The sequence below is a fragment of the Zingiber officinale genome, chromosome 1B, assembly GCF_018446385.1.
Source record: "Zingiber officinale cultivar Zhangliang chromosome 1B, Zo_v1.1, whole genome shotgun sequence".
Lineage (NCBI taxonomy): Eukaryota > Viridiplantae > Streptophyta > Magnoliopsida > Zingiberales > Zingiberaceae > Zingiber > Zingiber officinale.
In genome coordinates, this window is record NC_055986.1 from 66754030 (window position 1) to 66773833 (window position 19804).

At 34.1% G+C, this 19804-nt stretch overlaps 1 pseudogene; it reads right to left on the reverse strand.

Moving 5' to 3' along the window:
• Positions 1-19804, reverse strand: part of LOC121970277 — a 99597-nt pseudogene that overhangs the window by 35635 nt on the left and 44158 nt on the right.

Consider the following 19804-nt stretch of genomic DNA (forward strand, 5'->3'; position numbering starts at 1 on the left):
AGTGAAATAGGAGGGGAAAAAAGGCATTCTAGCCCCTTCTATAGATTTTGCCAATAAGAGCAATATTTTGTAAAACAATGATGTTGTTTATCCCTAATATATTGATAACAATTTCTTTAAAGAATCAAACAACTTTAGCATCTAAAACAACTCTTAAAATTAAATAAAACTAAAAGATTCTAACCTCAAAATTTTTAAAAAGCACTAATTTATCCAATTTCGACTACATCAGAATTATACAGAAATTACACGACATTTTCTTTCCCTTTGACATGTCTAGATATCTCTGGGCTAATGGTTCATGCCATAACACTACTACCAAATGAGGAAAAAGAACTAAGTAGTCCAATTCAAGGTAAAGAAAACTCAATCTAACTTATTTCAAAGCAATATAACCAAAATATATCCAGTAGTATTCTGCAGCTGTGAGACACTTAACCCTAACAAAATCAGGTCAAAATTCTCTTAGCTAACAGAAAGAAAATTTCATATTGGAATGGCACAAAAAAAATCAAGAAAGAAGGTCCATTCAAAGGGATACAATTTATTTTTCTAACTAAAACTCAATAAATGAGATAAGTAGAAATTTTAAAAACCTTTAAGAAGTTATCAACATTACCATGGCCTGGTGATTAGTAATGGTGAGGTTTTGTATTGATTTAATGGGCGGTATTCTTCTGTCATTTTTTTCTCTTAATCTTCTTGTCTCATTATTACATATGTATAATGGTGTATGCTTGTTTTCAGGCTGATTGTGTATATCACCTTTGTTGGTTACCAAAGAACCTAGACCTGATCAGATTTAAAATTTGTATATTCAAAGTGAAAGTCAAGAAAAATAAGGGTTTATGAGACACCAGATCCTTACCGAGAAAACTGATGCAAATTCATTATTTTCCACTATTCCATCGTTGTGCACATAAGATTTCCCTTCGAAAGCAGACTCGTTTTCCATGTTATCCATTTGCCTTGCATCCCTTGGAACTGGATCATTGTCTTCATCTTCAATCAACTGAAGCAGTTTTATTATTTAATCGCAAAGTTAAGAAAAATGAATATTGCTGTTACAGCACTTCAAGAACAGCATAAATCAACAAACATTAGTACTTACTGAGACAGAATCTAGATAAACAATTCCATGAAGGTTCAACCTAACTTTTGCTTTAACTTTATGCATTTTTCCTTCATTAACTGGAAAAGGGCCAACCTGCAGGGACAGCAATTAGAATATTATCTTATATAGTTTTAATATTAATCTATCAAATCGTGTGAAGTATGATGAACTAGTTCAGCTATATAATAGAAAATGAATAATCTTTTTTAAAAAAAAAGATGGAAGATTGTTAATTCAATAGAATTCTCGGAGTTGTGATACTTGGAAGAACTGCCGCTTTCTGAAATAAATGATGCTTTCATCACTTAGCAACATTCTCTTGACAGTTTTCTCCCTTTTCCAGAGCTTGTTAAGGTTTTAATAATCCAGCCATGTTTTTTTAAAGAAACAAGACAGTCATTATATTCCCAATCTATAAAGAGGAAAGGGTCCCTTTTATTGATTTATATTTAGTAATATTTTTCTGCTGTTCATCACAAGTTGAATTGTTTGGTGGCACGATCCTAGTTTGGATGCTTGTTCTTTCTTCCTAGTGTTTTGTCCTCGAGTAACCTGAAGGTCGAAGCCATCCCTTCCATGCACAAACCTACTTACTGTCATGAGCATCCTATGTCAAACTTCATCCTTCTACGTTCATTCTCAAAGGGAGTTCCTTCCCGTCCCCATAGTCTCTGATCAGAGAAGGCAAGGATTCCACCCTTTCCTTGGTAGATTCTTCCTAGCATCAGCCACTACGACTCCCATGTGGGTTGTCCTTGCAGTGTCTCGACTGCACACATCTAGCATGAGGCTCATGCCATTTAACTGCCCAGAGACTCCAATGCCTTATCCCTGACATCCATATGCTACACTCAACATCAATTCCGATAGAGCAAGCCCCTGAAGCATCAACTTAAGCCTTTTTTCTCACTCTGCGATCTCAGTGTCACATAATGAGACAAACAACATTCTACGCCAAAATAGCATCACCTACTTTGTCTAGAAACATCGTTAGCTCCAATAACACCTATCATCTTCACTAAAAAAGCAGACTACACTGCTGTTTGAGACCGGTCGGGATCTTCTGGTCCGCAAATTGCGGACCAGGAGATGGTCCACTGATCTGGACCTTTGATTTGGATGGACCCCATCTTTAAATAGGTGGGGTTTATTCAAATCAAAGGTCCACATATAGTGGACCATCCCATGGTCCGCAATTTGCGGACCAGAGGATCTGCTCTCATTTGAGACACAAGATCAAGAGAACTCAACACCATCCTAGTCGTTGTCTCCACCCTCTCCTTGGTGTCAAATCTCGCCTCTCCACCATTAGTGCCAAACCTTGTTTTCACAAAAACCTCTCCCATAAGAAAGAAAACAAAGACAATGAATGTTGGATCAAAAACTAATCATTATAATTGGAATTTTAGAGACCTTTACAAATTAGTCCAACTAATTTATAAAATCTTATAGTAAATGTCAATTGAAAGGGAAAACTACAACATCAAGATTTAAGTGCGTTAAAGACGACATCATCACTGAGATATAGCAAAAGAAAAGACTCGTATTACAGCAGTAAATTACTTCTATTTAATTTGGATGCTCATCAATTTACTTAATTCTCTAACAAATCCTAGTTTGTTTATACTTTATTTTCTTGTCATTCCTCCTCAAGTTTTGAAATTTTAAGTCATACTGAAGTTTTAATTTATGACCGAAATGATACGATTTTGATACAATATCGTGTCATGTCAGTATAGTTTCGATATTTATTCAATTGAATTATTATTACTATGGTTAATTTTAATTTGTTTAAGTTGTATCTTTTATTTAGCTTTACTGAAATTAGTTGTTTATTTAATAATCAATTACATAGTTAATACATGTTTGTTTTTCTTTAGTTTTGTTGATTAATTTGTTCGTCTCAGGTTTAAGTTAAAAAGTCTTACGGATAATTAAATTTAAATTTTTTTTAAAAAAAAAAAATAATCACTTGAAAATTATATAGCTCTTTTGCTTTACACTATAATGTAGGTTCCTCGGAAAGAAAATCACTTGAACAATCAATGGGAAAGTGAGAACTTTTAAACTTTTCCATAAATTACAATTTCAAATTTGAAGCCATAAAAAGTTTTCATTCTTAAGGATGTAGTATTTTAATGGTTTACGTAATTGTGTTTAGAATTTGTTCATGAGCATTTATAATAAATTTAAACATTAAATATCTTGTTGCTTGTATTTTATTTGATAAAATATAAAGAATTCTTAAATGTAGTGAAATAATTCAAAATGTTATCATCTTCGTTTAATTTATTTTTATTTCTAGCTATAATCACTAATATGAAAGAAAAATGAAGAGATATAAGGATTTTCTCAAATTTTAGGATGTAAAATATTATATTTTAGGCTTAAATTAGATTTTTAATTTTATAATTAAATATAAATACAAAAAAATTGTTAAAATTAAAAATATAAAATTTAATTCAAATTTCATGCAATCAAATTTGAAAATTTTAGATTTAAGGATTTTGATAAAATTAAATTGTTAACTTAAGGTAAGAGAAAATACAAATGAGTAAAAGTTTGATCTCTTATCTCACTTGATCCTAATTTTCTCATTATTTGCTCCCACAATGTTCCAACATAAGCGCAAAAAAAAATATTTATCAATGTTAGATAACAAATTTTACATTATTTAATTTTTTATGTTTTATATTAATTTTGTAAATATTAATTAAGTTAAATTTAACTAATATTTTAAATTTTAAGGGGTAAAAAATGGGTTAGATACAGTCCATCGAATATAGTGATTAGGTAGGATCTAGTGGATTCAAATTAGGCTATGATAACCCACTTCATTTTGATTTAATTTAGTAGTATTTTTAATAAATTAGGATTATTACATATTCTCGTTCCTTTTTAATTTCTCTCCAACCTCTTTTCTCTCCGAAGTCCTCACCCTCTCTCTTGTGGCCCACTCACCGCCACTACTCGTAGTCATTGTCACTACTCAGTATCACCGTCTATCATCACGCGCATGCCCCTCCACGCCCACTCCCCCCGACAGCATAACACATACACTCTAGTCGACTTCTTATCGCTGCCCACTCTCTCCTATGCCAAATCTAATGATATGGCAGCCCGTAGGCAATCAGTAAATTTTGCCCGTGATGACTTGCAAACCATGACACAACATTTTAAACCATGTTCCTTCTATTTAATTTTGTTGGATGTCAATTTACTTCATTCTCAAAGAAACCTAGTTTGTTTGTACTTCAATTCTTGTCATTCCTTCCTAGTTTAATTCATCACCAAAAACCCTTTAATGCTTATCATACATTCCCAAGTAATTTATCATCGTCATAACCTCTTATTTGCACTCTTAATTTATCAATGTTACAAAACAAAAATTATGAATTCCATTATTTGACTCTTTTCTAAATATGTCGAACCTCACCATGAAAAATGTAGATAATGGTTGTTAGTTATTTAAGACTGAATATAAAAACCTTGTAAATGAGCAACACATTGAACTTCACGAGTTTCACCTAGACAAAGCATGCATCATGGTCATCGTTAATATAATAGATCACATATGAAGAAGAGGATCATTTTATTAAAACCCATAATCAACCTAACCTAGGCAAGAGTGGGCCCCACCCGACTCCTAATTTCAATGGTCAATGAGACCCAAATGCTTTTCTTAATTAGGTAACTAAAATGGATGCCTACTTAGATTGGTACAACATGACCCAACCTAATTGAGTACGTGTTACAAATGTCAAACTCATAGGTTTTACAAAAAATATTGGCAAACGTGTTTAAAGTCACCTCATCACAATAGGAGCCGAACCCATAACGTGTTTAAAAAGATATCCCAACACACTTTTAAAAACAACATGGCACATGGATAAATTTAAATTAGTTAACCATAAGCATGATTGAATATCAAAGTAACTTTGAGAGTCTATAAATGCAATATAATTCCAAATTAGACTCTAGGGAAATATAGACATTAAATTGTTTGTCTAAAACTCAATAAGACAGCCTTATTGTTGGTGCAATCGACTTCCAAAGTTTTAATGTCTGACAAATATGTTTAATGGAGCTTGATCAAGGGAAATCCTAGTCGTGGCCAGGCAAGGGTAAGAAGTCTACCGAGTGACTAGTCCTAACTGCAGTCGGGCGAGGAAAGTCCTAGTTGTAGCTAGGGAAATCTCGACAAATCGTAGAAGCTAAGTAGAAGGATTCGGTAGGTCTATCAGGCTGCTCTAGGACGTACAGTTTCCTTTCTTGTTGGAGGACCATTCTCAAGTTCCTATACCAGTCCAAGAAATTAGTCTACTGAGCTGTCCTTACCGATGACAGATCGTAGAAATAGTGTCTTCTACTACTAGACGACATGGTGGTCTACAACAATAAAATGCAGAGAAGTATCATACTCAGATCATTTAATTAGGCCTTTAATTAAATGATTCTCCCACTGAATTCTAAAGCTTGTTAGAAGCAAGTCACTACTAGCTCTAAGCTCAAAAGCAAAGATATTCTAGTGAGACAAGATCCACATTATACCTCATCTTGAGTTAGCTTTGGCTTGTCCCCAGGGCGTAGCACAGATGGGGAGTGCATGGTTCTGTGGCTGAAAGGTCCAGGGGTCGATCCCCGAGGTGTCACTGCCTGGGGTTAACGTCTCCGCTATGTACTTTCCACCTGTGTACCTGCATTTACCTCCCTCCATATCCGTGGGACCGGCTCTAGGGGGGCCGCTGATGTGGCGGTTCCACATTTTTTGAGTTAGCTTTGGCTAATCGCCCAAGACTTATATAAATTATGTAGGCAATGTGTACCAATTGGACAAGATCCATATTATACCTTATCTTGAGTTAGTTTTGGCTAATCGTCAAGACTTAGTATAACTTAGGTAGACAACGTTTACCAATTATATCCTATGCAACTCTTGTATCCTTAGGTGAACAACACTGTTTGTTCGTTTTCCCATCTTGTGAAATTCATATTATAATTCATCTTGAGTTAGCTTTGGCTAATCGCCCAAGATTAGTATAATATGATTTACATCTTATGAGATATACCTTTAAGTTCTCAATCCAATTGAGGTAACTTAATTAAGTCATACCCAAAGGTCAATAGTCGGACATCACAATTGTCCTGTCGCACTCTACCAAGATAAAACGAGTCACTTGTTTTGAACTGCACTCGAGGAGGAGGCCTGCTCACAGGCACCAAGGAGCTACATACACAGTTTCAGTATATCAGCCCCATATCACTCACCTCGCCTCTTAACTGAAGAACTTTGCATAATTGTTTATGAGTTGTTGCCTTATCTGAGACCCTACTATCCACAATACCAACTATATTTCATTCCAACAAAACATCTCTGGCCGAGACCTTATGGTCACACACCAACTTCGCTTGTTCCAAACAAATAACTCTAGCCGAGACCTCATTGGTCACACACCAACTTTCGGTCAAGAGTCAAGATTTGACCAGCATTTGGCCGAACTGAATCTACCTAAGACTCATAGTCCGCCGACCATAATCGCCGAGAGTCTCAGTGTCAAAACTCATAATTTTCCAATCATAGAAAACCCTATCATGCAATTTCTATATCATATATAAAAATTCTAATAACTTAGCATATACCTTAGCGCACAAAGGCGCCGAAACACACTGAAAATTACTAAATCCTCTTATCCACAGATCCATGCTAAGGAAGAAACAATTTCTGAAAACTATACTACTACATGATAGGTTTATACCTTTGTTGTGTGCCCTTCGCAATCCCGCCAAAGCAACCTTTTCTTTGGATCCGTGATCTCGGTGACGTTCAAGCGTTTCTCGCCTCTATGGTAGCCAATTTAACATATCTCTGCTCGTCGCGACGAATAAAACCTTGTGAGAAGAACCATCTTTTGTGCTAGCAAGAAGTATGGTTCGCCAAGCCAAGATTCGCCAAGAAGGAAGGAGGAAAAGAGAGTAGCTCAAGAGACACCTTTTCTCATCTCATGAAAAATAAAATCCAAAAACCTATTTATATTCATCTAATGAATACCAAGGGTTTTTGTCTCTTTGTATTCTTCTTAATGGGTTGAGTTTATTATATTGGATTAACCATTAATCCAATAACCCAATAAGTCTAACCCATTAATCCAATGTGTCTAATTCGGATTGACTCAATCCAATGAGTGGGTTCATTTGAGTCTAACTCAATTAGTAACCAACAGGCCTAATCATCTCATGATTGGCTCTTAGGGCTAATTACTAACACTATTTTGGTTCAACTACTTAGCATCAATCGACTAATCGCCCGCGCGCAACCACTTTACCCATTACTTGAGTCAATTTTTCTCCACTACAGCTTCTAGAAATAATCATTATAACAACTAATTGTTCCATATTAACCATTCAACTATTTCAATAGTTGACTTATGAGACAATGAGTCACCTGCTCAGCAGATTAATCGTTTTTGTTATGATAACAATAAATCTAGGCAACGCAAGAACCACCAATTGACTATTTAATAGAGACAATCAAAAATAACCTTTTGTTTCTTTAGTTGAGTTGACTCCTCACTCGACTCAATAATCAGTCAACTTGACAATGTTCAGTCGATTGACACAATATTGTCAACTGCGCTGACACATAAGTAAAACCAAACCTTTCTATTCCTGTGTCATTTGCTCAATTGAATCAATTATATCGATCAATTATGATGTTTTAAAACCATTTAAAGATTCTTATTATGATCCTGCTTTTGTTGTATAAACTATAGAGTACTAGAATCAATTTATATGATATTTACAAAGATTAAAGTTTAAATATGGATCAGACAGTAATAATGTAATTGAAATAAAAAGTACTAGTACATAAACAACTTTTATTATGAGAACAAATTAAACGTGGATTATAGTTTCAATGAAACAACAAATAGCAAGCCAATTTTAATGATTTATGATGGTGGTCATAGAAGATCTAAAATTATCTTTTCATCTCTATCATAGCAAAGAAGATCCTAACTTATCCGATGTCATCCATTGTTGTTAAACAAATATTTAGATCCAAAGGCGATATATTAGATAAAAGATGATCTACTTTGGCTCCTAACTCTTTGGAAGCTCAAGCGCTCCTTGATGAAAGGACAACAGACGCAAATAGAATACACAAAATGCAATTTTTAGAGAACGGGGCAGAAAATTTTGCTGAAGAAATTACCACTACAGGAACAAAAACTAAAAGTGAGTGAACAACACTACCAAAAGTAATAAGGGTAAACAAGTAAACAAACTAGTAGGCTTTGATTCCCCTCTACTCTAAGGAAAATGTTGGTGCTGGGAGCACAACATTTAATCCAGGAACTAGTGTGACTAAGTTTAAAATTAGGTGTGTTATGATATAACAAATTGTATTAAGTGTGCAGAGCAGGTTACTTGACAAATGGTGAAATCTAAGTCCTAGTGGAGCTAGTGATTGGGAATCAGGCATGAGCTATATCTTGCTAGGAACCAAATAAGAAAAGTACTAACTGGGAGATAGGTGAACAAAGTCCAAGTGGAGCCAGCTGTGAGCTGAAGGCTTGGCAGACAAGACCAAGTAGAGTAAGTTGGGGGCTAAAGCTTGGCAGACCAATCCAAGTGAAGTAAGCTAGGAGCTAAACAAACAAATCTAAGTAGAATCAGTTCGGAGTTGTAGCTTGGCACCTTAGTCTAGATGAGTCAGCTAGGGGCTGAATGTCTAGACCCAAAGTAAGTGTTGATAAATTTATATTTTCTATCATACTCATTACGTGTAACCACTATAGGGAAGCAAGGTTCGACGGTTCCAAACGAACGAAGGGAGTCTAGGCGACTGGCTAGTGATAACTTTTGAAGAGGGAAATCAAAGATTCCAAGCGACCATATCAGGTCAGGGCGATTTAAGCAGCTTCCAGGCAATTGGAAGATGATGTTATCTAGCAATTGAGTCAAGTCAATCAGATTCGACCCCTCTCCTAGCGAACTAACATGGGTGAATTTGTGTTTTGAGACGAAACAAATCAATTAACACAATCCAAACCTAGCTCGAACACAATCCAAACCCTAACTACAACCATACCAAATTCATATCCTATCTCATACCTTAATACAACTTGAACAAATTCGTGTGATATATTATTGTGGTAATAACCCAAAGTTTGCAAGAATCATGGAAAAATGTCTCTACATGAAGATTCCAACTTAGCCCATCCTCCTCTCTTCAATGGCAAAAATTTTGCAAAATGGAGGAGACGGATGGAAGAGATGCTAAAAACTAACTTAGAATGCTAGAAAAGTATCCAAAATGAACCAACTTTCCAAGAGACAAAAGGTGATCTGTGTCAACTGAACTCATGGACAAGTAGTATGAAGCAAGCAACTCAGTCAAATACAAAAGAAACAACCAAATTCTTTGTGATTTGACTCGATCTCAAGTTGAGAAAGCCGGATCATTTAAAGATGTGAAAGAGCTCTAGGAAAAACTAATTGCAAAAAATGAAGAACCTAAGTCAAAGCAAATATGTTGCACCACACTCAACGCCAAGTCAGACTTAGAAAACTTGGCAAGTCAAATCCAGCACAAATGGATGTTGGAGAGCAGGTGCTCTAGACACATGATCAGAAACTAGAAAATGTTTACCTCACTCAAGCTAAGGAAATGGGAACAGTGTGCTTTGGAAACAACGAAAAGCTAAAGGTACTCGAGTCCGATAACATAGTATTAAATTCAAAGTAATTCATTAAGAAAGGTTTATTTGTAGAAAACCTAAGTTTCACTTTACTTAGCATAAGCCAGCTTTGTGACACGGAATATAAAGTAGAATTTTTATCTAACAAATGTATTGTTAAATCTACTGAAGAACCTAAATTGATTTTGTTAGTAACAAGGAAATATAATATTTATACTATAAGTTTACCTTCTTCCTCACATACATGCTTTATTTCACAATAAGAAATAGGAGACTAGCTCACACTCATGCAAGACACTTGTTAAAAATAAGCAGAAATGAATTAGTTAAAGGTTTACCAACCTTAACCAAATCAAATGACTTAAATTATGATGCATGTAAAACGGGTAAACAAACAAGATCAACTCATAAATCAACCAACTCAATTCAAACAACAACCATCTTAGAAAGGATTTATATGGATTTATTTGAGAGTAACAAAATTAAATTATTAAATGGAAGTCAATATTGTTTAGTGATTATTGATGAATTTTCAAAATTTACTTGAACCTATTTTCTAAAACACAAAGAGGAAACCATAAATAAATTAATTCAATTTATTAAACAAACAGAAAATGAAATGAATATTAAAATTAAAAAAATTAGGAGTGATTATGGAGGGGAATTTGATAATCAACTGTTTAAAAAATTTTATTTAGAAAATGGTTACAAACATGAATTCTCGTGTCCAGGACCCCAAAATAAAATGGTTTATTTGAAAGGAAGAACCGAACTCTAATAGATGCAGCTAGGATAATGTTAAATGAGTTTAATTTACCTAGTTATTTATGGGCAAAAGTAATAAAACACCCTCAATTAAATAGTTTAAAATCTTTGGATGCAAACCTTATATCTCAAACACTAATGATAACGTACTAAAATTCACAAGTAAAATTGATCAATGAATATTTGTAGGATATGCAACAAACAATAGAGGCTATAAAATTTATAATAAGAAAAACTTTATAAATTAAGAAACCACAAATGTATTATTTAATGAAGAAAACTCAACCAAAACAAACCAATCTATTCAATAAGAAATTGATAATGTGGTTAACAATAACTTAAGTGAAGTTAGACATGAGTTGAACAAAGATTAACCTCGAACTCAGTTGAAGATCAAACTATAAGGACATCTAGAACCAAGACTAATCATTCAGTTGAATAAATTATAGGAGATCCAAACTTAGGAGTCCGAACTAAGTGTACCTATCGAAATTTAAGTCATATAGCATTAATATCCAAAATAGAACCAAAGAACATAGATGAAGCCTACGTGACCCAGATTGGATCATAGCAATGCAAGAAGAGTTGGCCCAGTTTGATCGAAACTAAGTTTGGGACTTAGTACAGAAACCAAGTGATAAAATTGTTATAGGAACACGATGGGTATTTAGAAACAAACTAAATGAGAAAAGAGAAATTACCAGGAATAAAGTTCGGCTTGTAGCCCAAGGGTTTAGTCAAGTAGAAGAATTAGGCTACGACGAAACGTATACTCTAGTAGCCAGATTTGAGTCAATTAGAATGTTATTAGCCTTTGCCACTCATAAAGGTTTTAAACTATTTCAAATAGATGTAAATCAGCATTCTTAAATGGTTTTATTAAAAAAGAAGTTTACATAGCTCAACCACCAAAATTTGAAAACCTAGATAACCCTAATCATGTACCAAAACTTAAAAATACACTTTATGAACTGAAACTAACTCCTAGGGTCTAATATGAAAGATTGTCTACTTAATTTATAAGGGATTTAGGCAAAGTAAAGTTCATACAACTTTGTTTATCAAAACTCATGCTAAGGACATTTTTATTACTCAAGTTTATGTTGATGATATTATTTTGGGTCAACTAACAATTCATTTATAAAAGATTTTAAGTCCACTATGAAAGGTGAATTTCAAATGAACCCAGTAGGTGAACTCAATTATTTTCTAGGGTTACAAGTCAAATAAACCAAGCAAGGTATTTATGTTTATCATACTAAGTATGCTACCAAACTAATTAAAAGATTTGGAATGAAAAATTCTAAAGACTTAGGAACCCTAATGCCCTAAATGTCAAATTAGATAATGACCTAAGTGGAAAAAGTGTAGATGTCAAATAATACAAACATACTATAGGTGAACTTTTGTACCTCACTACTAGTCGACCATATATACTTTTTTTCAGTAGATATGTGTGCAAAATTTCAATGTTGTGCTAAAGAGTCACATATAACAGCAATTAAAAGAATTTTAAGGTATCTAAAAGAAACTCATAATGTAGGACTATGATATTCATGAACAAGTAACTTTGATTTAGTAGGATTTACTTATTCGAGTGAAAGTTGTCAATTGCTAGGACAATCGCTAATTAGTTGTAGTAGAAAACAACATAGTGTGGCCTTATCCACCACTGAAGCTAAGTATGTGGCTATGGATGAATGTGTAGCTCAATGGTTATCGATGATGAACACACTTAGAGATTATGAACTTAATTATAAAAAGGTTTAAGTTATGATTGATAACATCTACTCCATTAATCTAACTAAAAATCCAATATATCATTCTAAAACCAAACATATAGAAGTTCAACATCATTTTTTCACTAAATTATATGGCTTGGTTTATTTTTATTATCTCTTCTTTACAAATTAACTCATTTTTATGTATGAAAAAGAGGGAGAGAGATAAAAACAACGGTTAATATCAAGAAAATTTTATAAAATTTTTCAATGTCTTTTAACTTCCCAATTTAAACAAATATTATATGATTAAGGGGAGCAAAAATTAATGGGGAGTTATTTCTTAAATAAATATCATATATTGAATATAAATTCCAAACTTATTTTTAATGAGGAGATTGTTAGTACTAGAGCACACCATTTAATCCAGAATTTTGATATATGACTAAGATTCAAGTTAGGTGTGTTATTATTTAACAAATTGTATAAAGTGTGGTTACTTGACAAATGGTGGAGTCCTAGTTATGAACCATGCAGTAACTAAATCCTAGTGGAGCTAAGCATCTGAAGACTTGATTGGGAGTCATGCATGAGCTAAGTCTTAGTTGAGAACCAAGCAAGAGCTAGGTGAACCAAGTCTCAGTGGAGCTAAATGGGAGTTGAAGGCTTGGCAGACAAGATCAAGTGAAGTAAGCTGGGAGCTGAAGCTTGGCAAACAAATCCAAATGGAATCAGTTGGGAGTTGTAGCTTGGCTAGATGAGTTGGGGGTTGAACATATAGACCTAAAATAAGTGCTAGCAACTTTACATTTTCTATCATACTCATTTCGTGTAACCACTGCACGACAACAAGGTTCAACGATCCAAGCGAACTGAGGGAGTCCGAGCGACCTAGCTGGTGATGACTCTCGATGAGGAAAATCGAAGAGTCTAGGCGATCGCATGGGCAACTAGAGCATACGAGCAACTGTATCAGGGCGATCAAAGTAGCTCCCAGATGACCGAGAGATGGTGTTATCCAACAATCCGAGTGAATCAGGTCAACATCAGTTTTGACTCCTCTCTAGGCAACCAAAGGGCTTCCAATCGACCGGAGAGCTCCATGTTATCTATCGGATAGCCATTGTAGCTATGTCAGCACCTTACAGCCAACCGGGGAGGCTACAGTTGACCGGAGAAGGGCTATTAAAAGGCCTCAAGGCAGAGCTATCAAATTACTGATTAACTCATTCACTCGTAGAATTCATTCTTGTGCTCGTGTTGTAGAGTTCAAGTCTTCTGTGTGTGACGATGACACGCTGCAATTCGCGCTTCATTTTGTATATGCAACACCTAGAGTAACATTTTATTATTTTTGTATTGTCATATTTATTGTATTTGTGCTTAAATTTTTAGATTATTTTTCTGTAAGATTTTCCCACCTCTAGAGACTTTTCGAAAGAGGAAATTAGAAATAAGAATCATATTTTTATAATTCTTGTGCGTGTCCTTTGCATGCTCACATTGTTAAGTCCTTTGCATGCTTACATTGTTTTACTATACTTGATTGAATTAGTCTAAGTAATTTTTACTTCCACCATGCTACTCAATTGATTCAATTGTTTCAGTTATTATTTTCTCATAAAATTCTCAACGTTATACACTCTTTCTCTAGCATCGAGTCCGATCCTACAGAAAATACATAGACAACTTAAATAAGTTTAATCTTTTTTTTTTAATTTATAAATTTATAAATTACTTTTTATAAAACTTAAAATATAAATAATAACCACAAACTGCCAATGAACCGTGACCCGAACCATGAATCGCAAGGAGCTTTGAACGTTAAGGTTATGGGTTTTGAACAATCGAATCAGCAGTTCTAGACTATCAATCAGTGGATTTCGAACTGTGGATTCCAAACCCTTGGTTGGGTCTGCAATGCAATATAAGAAATGGTGTTTGGTGGCTGAGCAAATAAAAATTTACCTTCTTTAATTCCTCCATTTTGCTAGTGTAAACCTTTTCAGTTTCATCATTTCCATCCTCATAAAGCCAATCTTCAGTCTGCTGTAGACTAGCAGAAATCCCCTCCCTTTCAAAATCACTAGCAAAACTTCGATATCTCTCAAAAAGCTGTTAATAAGTAAGATTACACCGATAAAGAAGGAAGTCGTATAAATATTCTGACCACAACACAGATAAAGAGATATTACAACTGAATTTGACATTACCTTGTTCCGAACTTCATACACATAAGCTTCCAGTGCATTCTTTTTGTCTTTTGTTTGCTCCATTTGTTTGTCCTGATAACCAAGCAACTTTTCTTGTTCTTGGGCTTCTAGCAGCCATTCTTTTGTGGTTCCATTATATACTGTCTCTATGATTAGCAATTCATGCCTTCTAGGCAGTCTTTCCACTTTTGATGTATCAACCTGATTAGAGTATTTGTTAGCTGAATGAAAACAATATCTAGGTTCAAAATGGAAAAAATAATAGCACGATGATCCAGGAAATGGCGATATGCCAATCAGTATCATTTGGATAGCTCACATTCACTCATCCAAAATCAAATGTGCAGTTTAATCAAATGACAAATCAAATAATGATGTGTGCAGTGCATACTCAAAAAAGTTTCATAAGGTGTAGAACATGTTTTTCGAGGAGAAAGCCTCAATTCTTATATACTTGGCTGTGTCCTTGTCAGTTTAATGTTATTTAACTTGTGAAGTTTAGACTCCTAGTGAAACTTAAAAGACACTGTCTACCAAGGAGTTTTAGTAACAAGAAACTCCAAAAGAAAAGAAGAAAAAAGGTCATTTGTGGAAGAGAATTAGCAGATTACAGATATATGCAGAACAGCTACAGAAGGTAACATTTTAATGTCACATTGTTTCTGAGGACTAGTAAAATCAAAATAATGAAATCATATATTCACTAGTTCTCTAAAAAGAACTGGCATTTTAATAATAGTATTATTTTAAAATTTTGCATCACAAACCACCATTCAAGTATGAAGCCAAGATGTTTGTGTATCTACATGACATATCTCAGATAGAAGCAAAAGATCCCCAACCATACAACTTAAGGTCAAATTCAATCGATATGTGATCATAATTGGGCAAAAATAAAAAGGTGCCTTAATTATTAGAATCATTAAAAGATCACTCCTTTTTCAAAAAAAATCAATAGGGTACCCTACCATATTTTTCGTACCAAAGGTAGCCTTATTCCAGTATTATTATAGCAATCATTGAGTAGCAAATACAAACATGTAGTAGCTACACCGTAGCCACTAAATGTTATATTATATTTATATATAAAAAAACTCATTATAAATTTGGCTAATTTTGCTTAAACTTATTAAAATCGCTTTAAATATTCAAAATCAATGTAAAATTATTGTAGCAACCATTAATAGTTGCTACAGTCATGTAGCAGCCATTTAATGGCTGCTACAATAATTTTACAATAACTTTGAACATTTTAAAGCGATTTTTGTCAAATTTAAGCAATTTTGACCAATTTGGGAGAGATTTTTATATAAAAGTGTTTCATATATAGTATTTTTGACCAAATTGAATAGATTTTATTTTAACACGTTATAGTAACTTCTTCATAGCTACTACAACAACGATGGAATAAGAGTATTTTCAAAATGAGAAATATACTGGGGTGCTATTTTAATTTTTTTTAATATTCTTTTGACTATTCTGATCATTAGGGATGCCCTTTTGCTTTTTACCCATTATAATTTCCTAGTCACTGCCTAATTACCATGAGTAGGGAATACTTAACGGTGGATTAAGAACTTGTGCATAGGTAACCAACAACTCCAACCATACTAAAACCTGAAATATGCAGAGGAGAAATGGCCCACCAAAGCATGAGTTGTATGAAAAAAGGGCATGGAGGGATGAAAGGACATTCAATAACATCTAGACACCCAGGAAATAGAGTCAAGCCTGCTGTCCATGGAACAAATCAATCACTACAAAACTCATACAGAAAGCACACATACATGTTTTAACCATGCTAGATACTATATATACCATACAGGGACCAGAATGTTATACATGCTTATGTTTGAAGACTCCATGTAAGTATCATGGGTCAGTACAGAAAAGAATTTTGGACCACTAACAACATGAAGTTTGTTGTTTATTTTTTTTTTGGTGTATCTTAACCGAAGGATGACAATGAAGAATCTGTTTGAACATCCCTTGCCAATATTGATCATTAGAAAGGATTCCTAATCGAGCGCATAGGAAATGGGAATTTCAGATATCCGATACCACTATTTACTTCTATTGGAAGTCATGTCTATCAATATATTCTTCTTTCCTTTTGTTATAGATATATATCCCTTGATTACCTCTAAGATTTCCATTACTATTGTATATATCCCTCGTAATTATTGTATCTCTTCCTATGTTAGACCCTAGGATTAAGGAATTTGATAATTCTTGACATCTATATATTGTAATCCTCTTACTGAAATGAGATAGAAACATTTTCAGAAATTCTCATTTATTTCTTTGTCAAATGATCATAGCCAAAACTCCAAGATCATATCATTTTGTGTTCGGTTCCTTGTCTATCTCCAAGATCTTAGTGTTTTGTTCTTTCTCATATTCTTCTAGCCTGTTTTCTTAGAGCTGATCTCTAAGTACTTGTTTATGGTTGAATCATGTCTTTGAAACGATCTAAACATTTTCTTGTTCGATTTAATGGCAAAAACTATTCTGCCTGAGCATTCCAAAAGGAATTATGGGATCATATTGATGGGACGAATCATGCACCTAACAGTGAGAAGCAGAAGGAGAAATATGTGAAATGAGAGGTGAAGGATGCTCAAATAATATCTTAAGGTTTCAATTGGAATTCAAGTTGGGTTAGCTCAGTCAAGAGAGTATGTCAATCCAAAGAGTTTTATTCTTCCTTTGGAAATCTTTGAGCTGAGTACACAGATATTGTGTATGCAAGTGTACCTCCTGAAGGACTCATTGCTATCCAAAGTGTGCATGAGACTAGTAAACGTGACTAGTTTTTAATGAAGTTAAAGGGGAGTTTGAAGCAATCAGTAGAGAACTAGTTCCTTTATTGGATATTAGTGTAGGATAGCTTCTCAGGGAAGAACAATGGCTCATTACACAGCCAGTTTTGGAGCAAAAAACTCAACATTCTACTCCAATTCCTATTGAATACGTTGCTCAAGGGAGGTTTAAACGAGGCAGAGATATAACTAATGTCCAATGCTATAGTTGCAAAGGATTCGGGCACATTATCAAAGATTGTTCTACTCAGCCTCCAAAGAAATATGAAACTACCTACAATGTCTTGGTTGTTTCCTCAAATGCCCCTAGTCATAGTCAGTCTTCTATTACTCCCAAAATGGTCCAACAAATGATAGTTTCAACCCTTTCTTCTTTAGGCCTTTCAGATAATAAAAATTTTAATCTTAAGCCTCGGTATTTCGATTATGGTGCTTCCAATTACATGACCAATATTGCCTTACCTTTAAATAATATTAAAAAAATATAAAGGAGATCTTCAGATTCATACTGTCAATGGTAATTCCTTACCTATCATAGTTATTGGTGATATTTCAGCCTTTTTAAATACTGTTTTTTTTTGTGTCTTCTAAGTTGTCCACTAATTTTATATTTGTTGGTCAATTAGTTAACAATTGTAATGTTCAATTTTCAAATTCTGATTGTCTTGAGCAGGATCAAGTGCCCGAGAAGATGATCGCAAAGGGACCTAAAGTGGGACGCCTCTTTCCTTTGTTTCTATCTCCCTCTTCGGTGTCAAACTATGTTGCTTGTAATGTTGTTCAATGTGATAATCAGATGTGGTGTTTAGGACACCCTAATTCTCATGTACTTCGAGTTTTGGTTAAATCTAATTTACTTGAAAATAAAAATTTGACTTCTTTTAATAATGATTTTGTTGATTTTGCATCTTGCAAACTTGGTAAAAGCAAAACACTTCCTTTTTCATTGCATAAAAACTGCACCACCAAACCTTTTGAACTCATACATATTGATGTAGGGCCCCTGTAATCTCTTATGAACATTACAAATAGTTTATTACATTTATCGATGATTTCACTCACTTTACTTGGGTATACTTTCTTCGATCTAAAAGTGAGACTTTGTCTGTGTTTAAAGTCTTTCATTCTTTAGTCGAAACACAATTTTATGTCAAAATCAAACCCTCACAATCAAATTTAGGTGATGAATATATGTCGAATGAATTTCAATTTTTTTCTTCGATCATGGGATCATATCACAAAGTTCTTGTCCTTTCACTTCACAACAAAATGGTGGTTGAAAGAAAGAATCATCATCTTCTTGATGTTGTTCGCACTCTTCTAATTGAGTCTTGTGTTCCTTCTCATTTTTAGAGTGAAGCTTTGTTTACCGTTGTTTATTTGTTTAATAGATTACCATCTCCCAACTTGAACAATGATTCTCCTTACTTTCGTTTGCTTGGACATGCACCAAATTATTCCAATCTTTATATTTTTGGATGTGTTTATTTTGTCCACCTTGTGCATATTTTTGGATGTGTTTATTTTGTTCACCTTCTTGCACATGAAAGAAATAAACTTAGGATATGTTGGAACCCAAAAAGGATTTCTCTGTTATGATCCTCATGTCTGTTGAACTCATGTCTCAAGGAATGTTATTTTTTTTTAAAAAAATGGCCCTTCTTTAGCACACAACAGACCTCAAAATTCCTTTTTCTATCTACTTAACCGCATTTTCCCAAGTCACCAACACTTGTTCCAAGGTTTAAACCTAGTTATGTTTATCATAGATGCACTCCTGCATCTAATCATCCTCAAGTCTCACCGAGGTTCCTCCAAATCTTCCTGTGCCATCTGATCTGGTTTCCAATGATCCACCTCCTCTTCAAAGAAGCTCTAGACCTCACAAACCTCCTAAAAGGTACCATTCCCACTTGTTATAAACAAGCTATGGAACCTGAGTATTGGCAACAAGCAATGGAAACAAAACTTCAAGCACTTGAGGAAAACCATACTTGGACATTGTTTCTTGTCCTCCAAATGTTAAGCCCATTAGTAGTAAGTGGGTTTGTGAAACTCAAGTCTAATGGGTCTTTAGATAGATACAAAGCTCAATTGGTTGCTCTTGGCAATAAACAAAAATATGTCCTCGACTAAGAAGAAAAGATGACCAGAGAATCATTCTTGCTATTGCATCCTCTAAATCTTGGCCTTAACATTAGATGGATATAAAAAATACCTTCTTGGATGGGGATCTTAAGGAAGAGGTTTCCGTGAAACTTCCACATGGTATATCAATGACAGCTTCTCATGAAATTTGCAAGCTAAGACGCTCTTTGTATGGCTTGAAGCAAGCACTAGAGCCTAGTCTGAGAAGTTTCACAGCACTCTTCTTACCTTCTCTTTTACACAAAGTCAATATGATTCATCACCTTTTTTTTCACAAGACAACCACTTGTATGGTCTTTTTCTCAATCTATGTTGATGACAT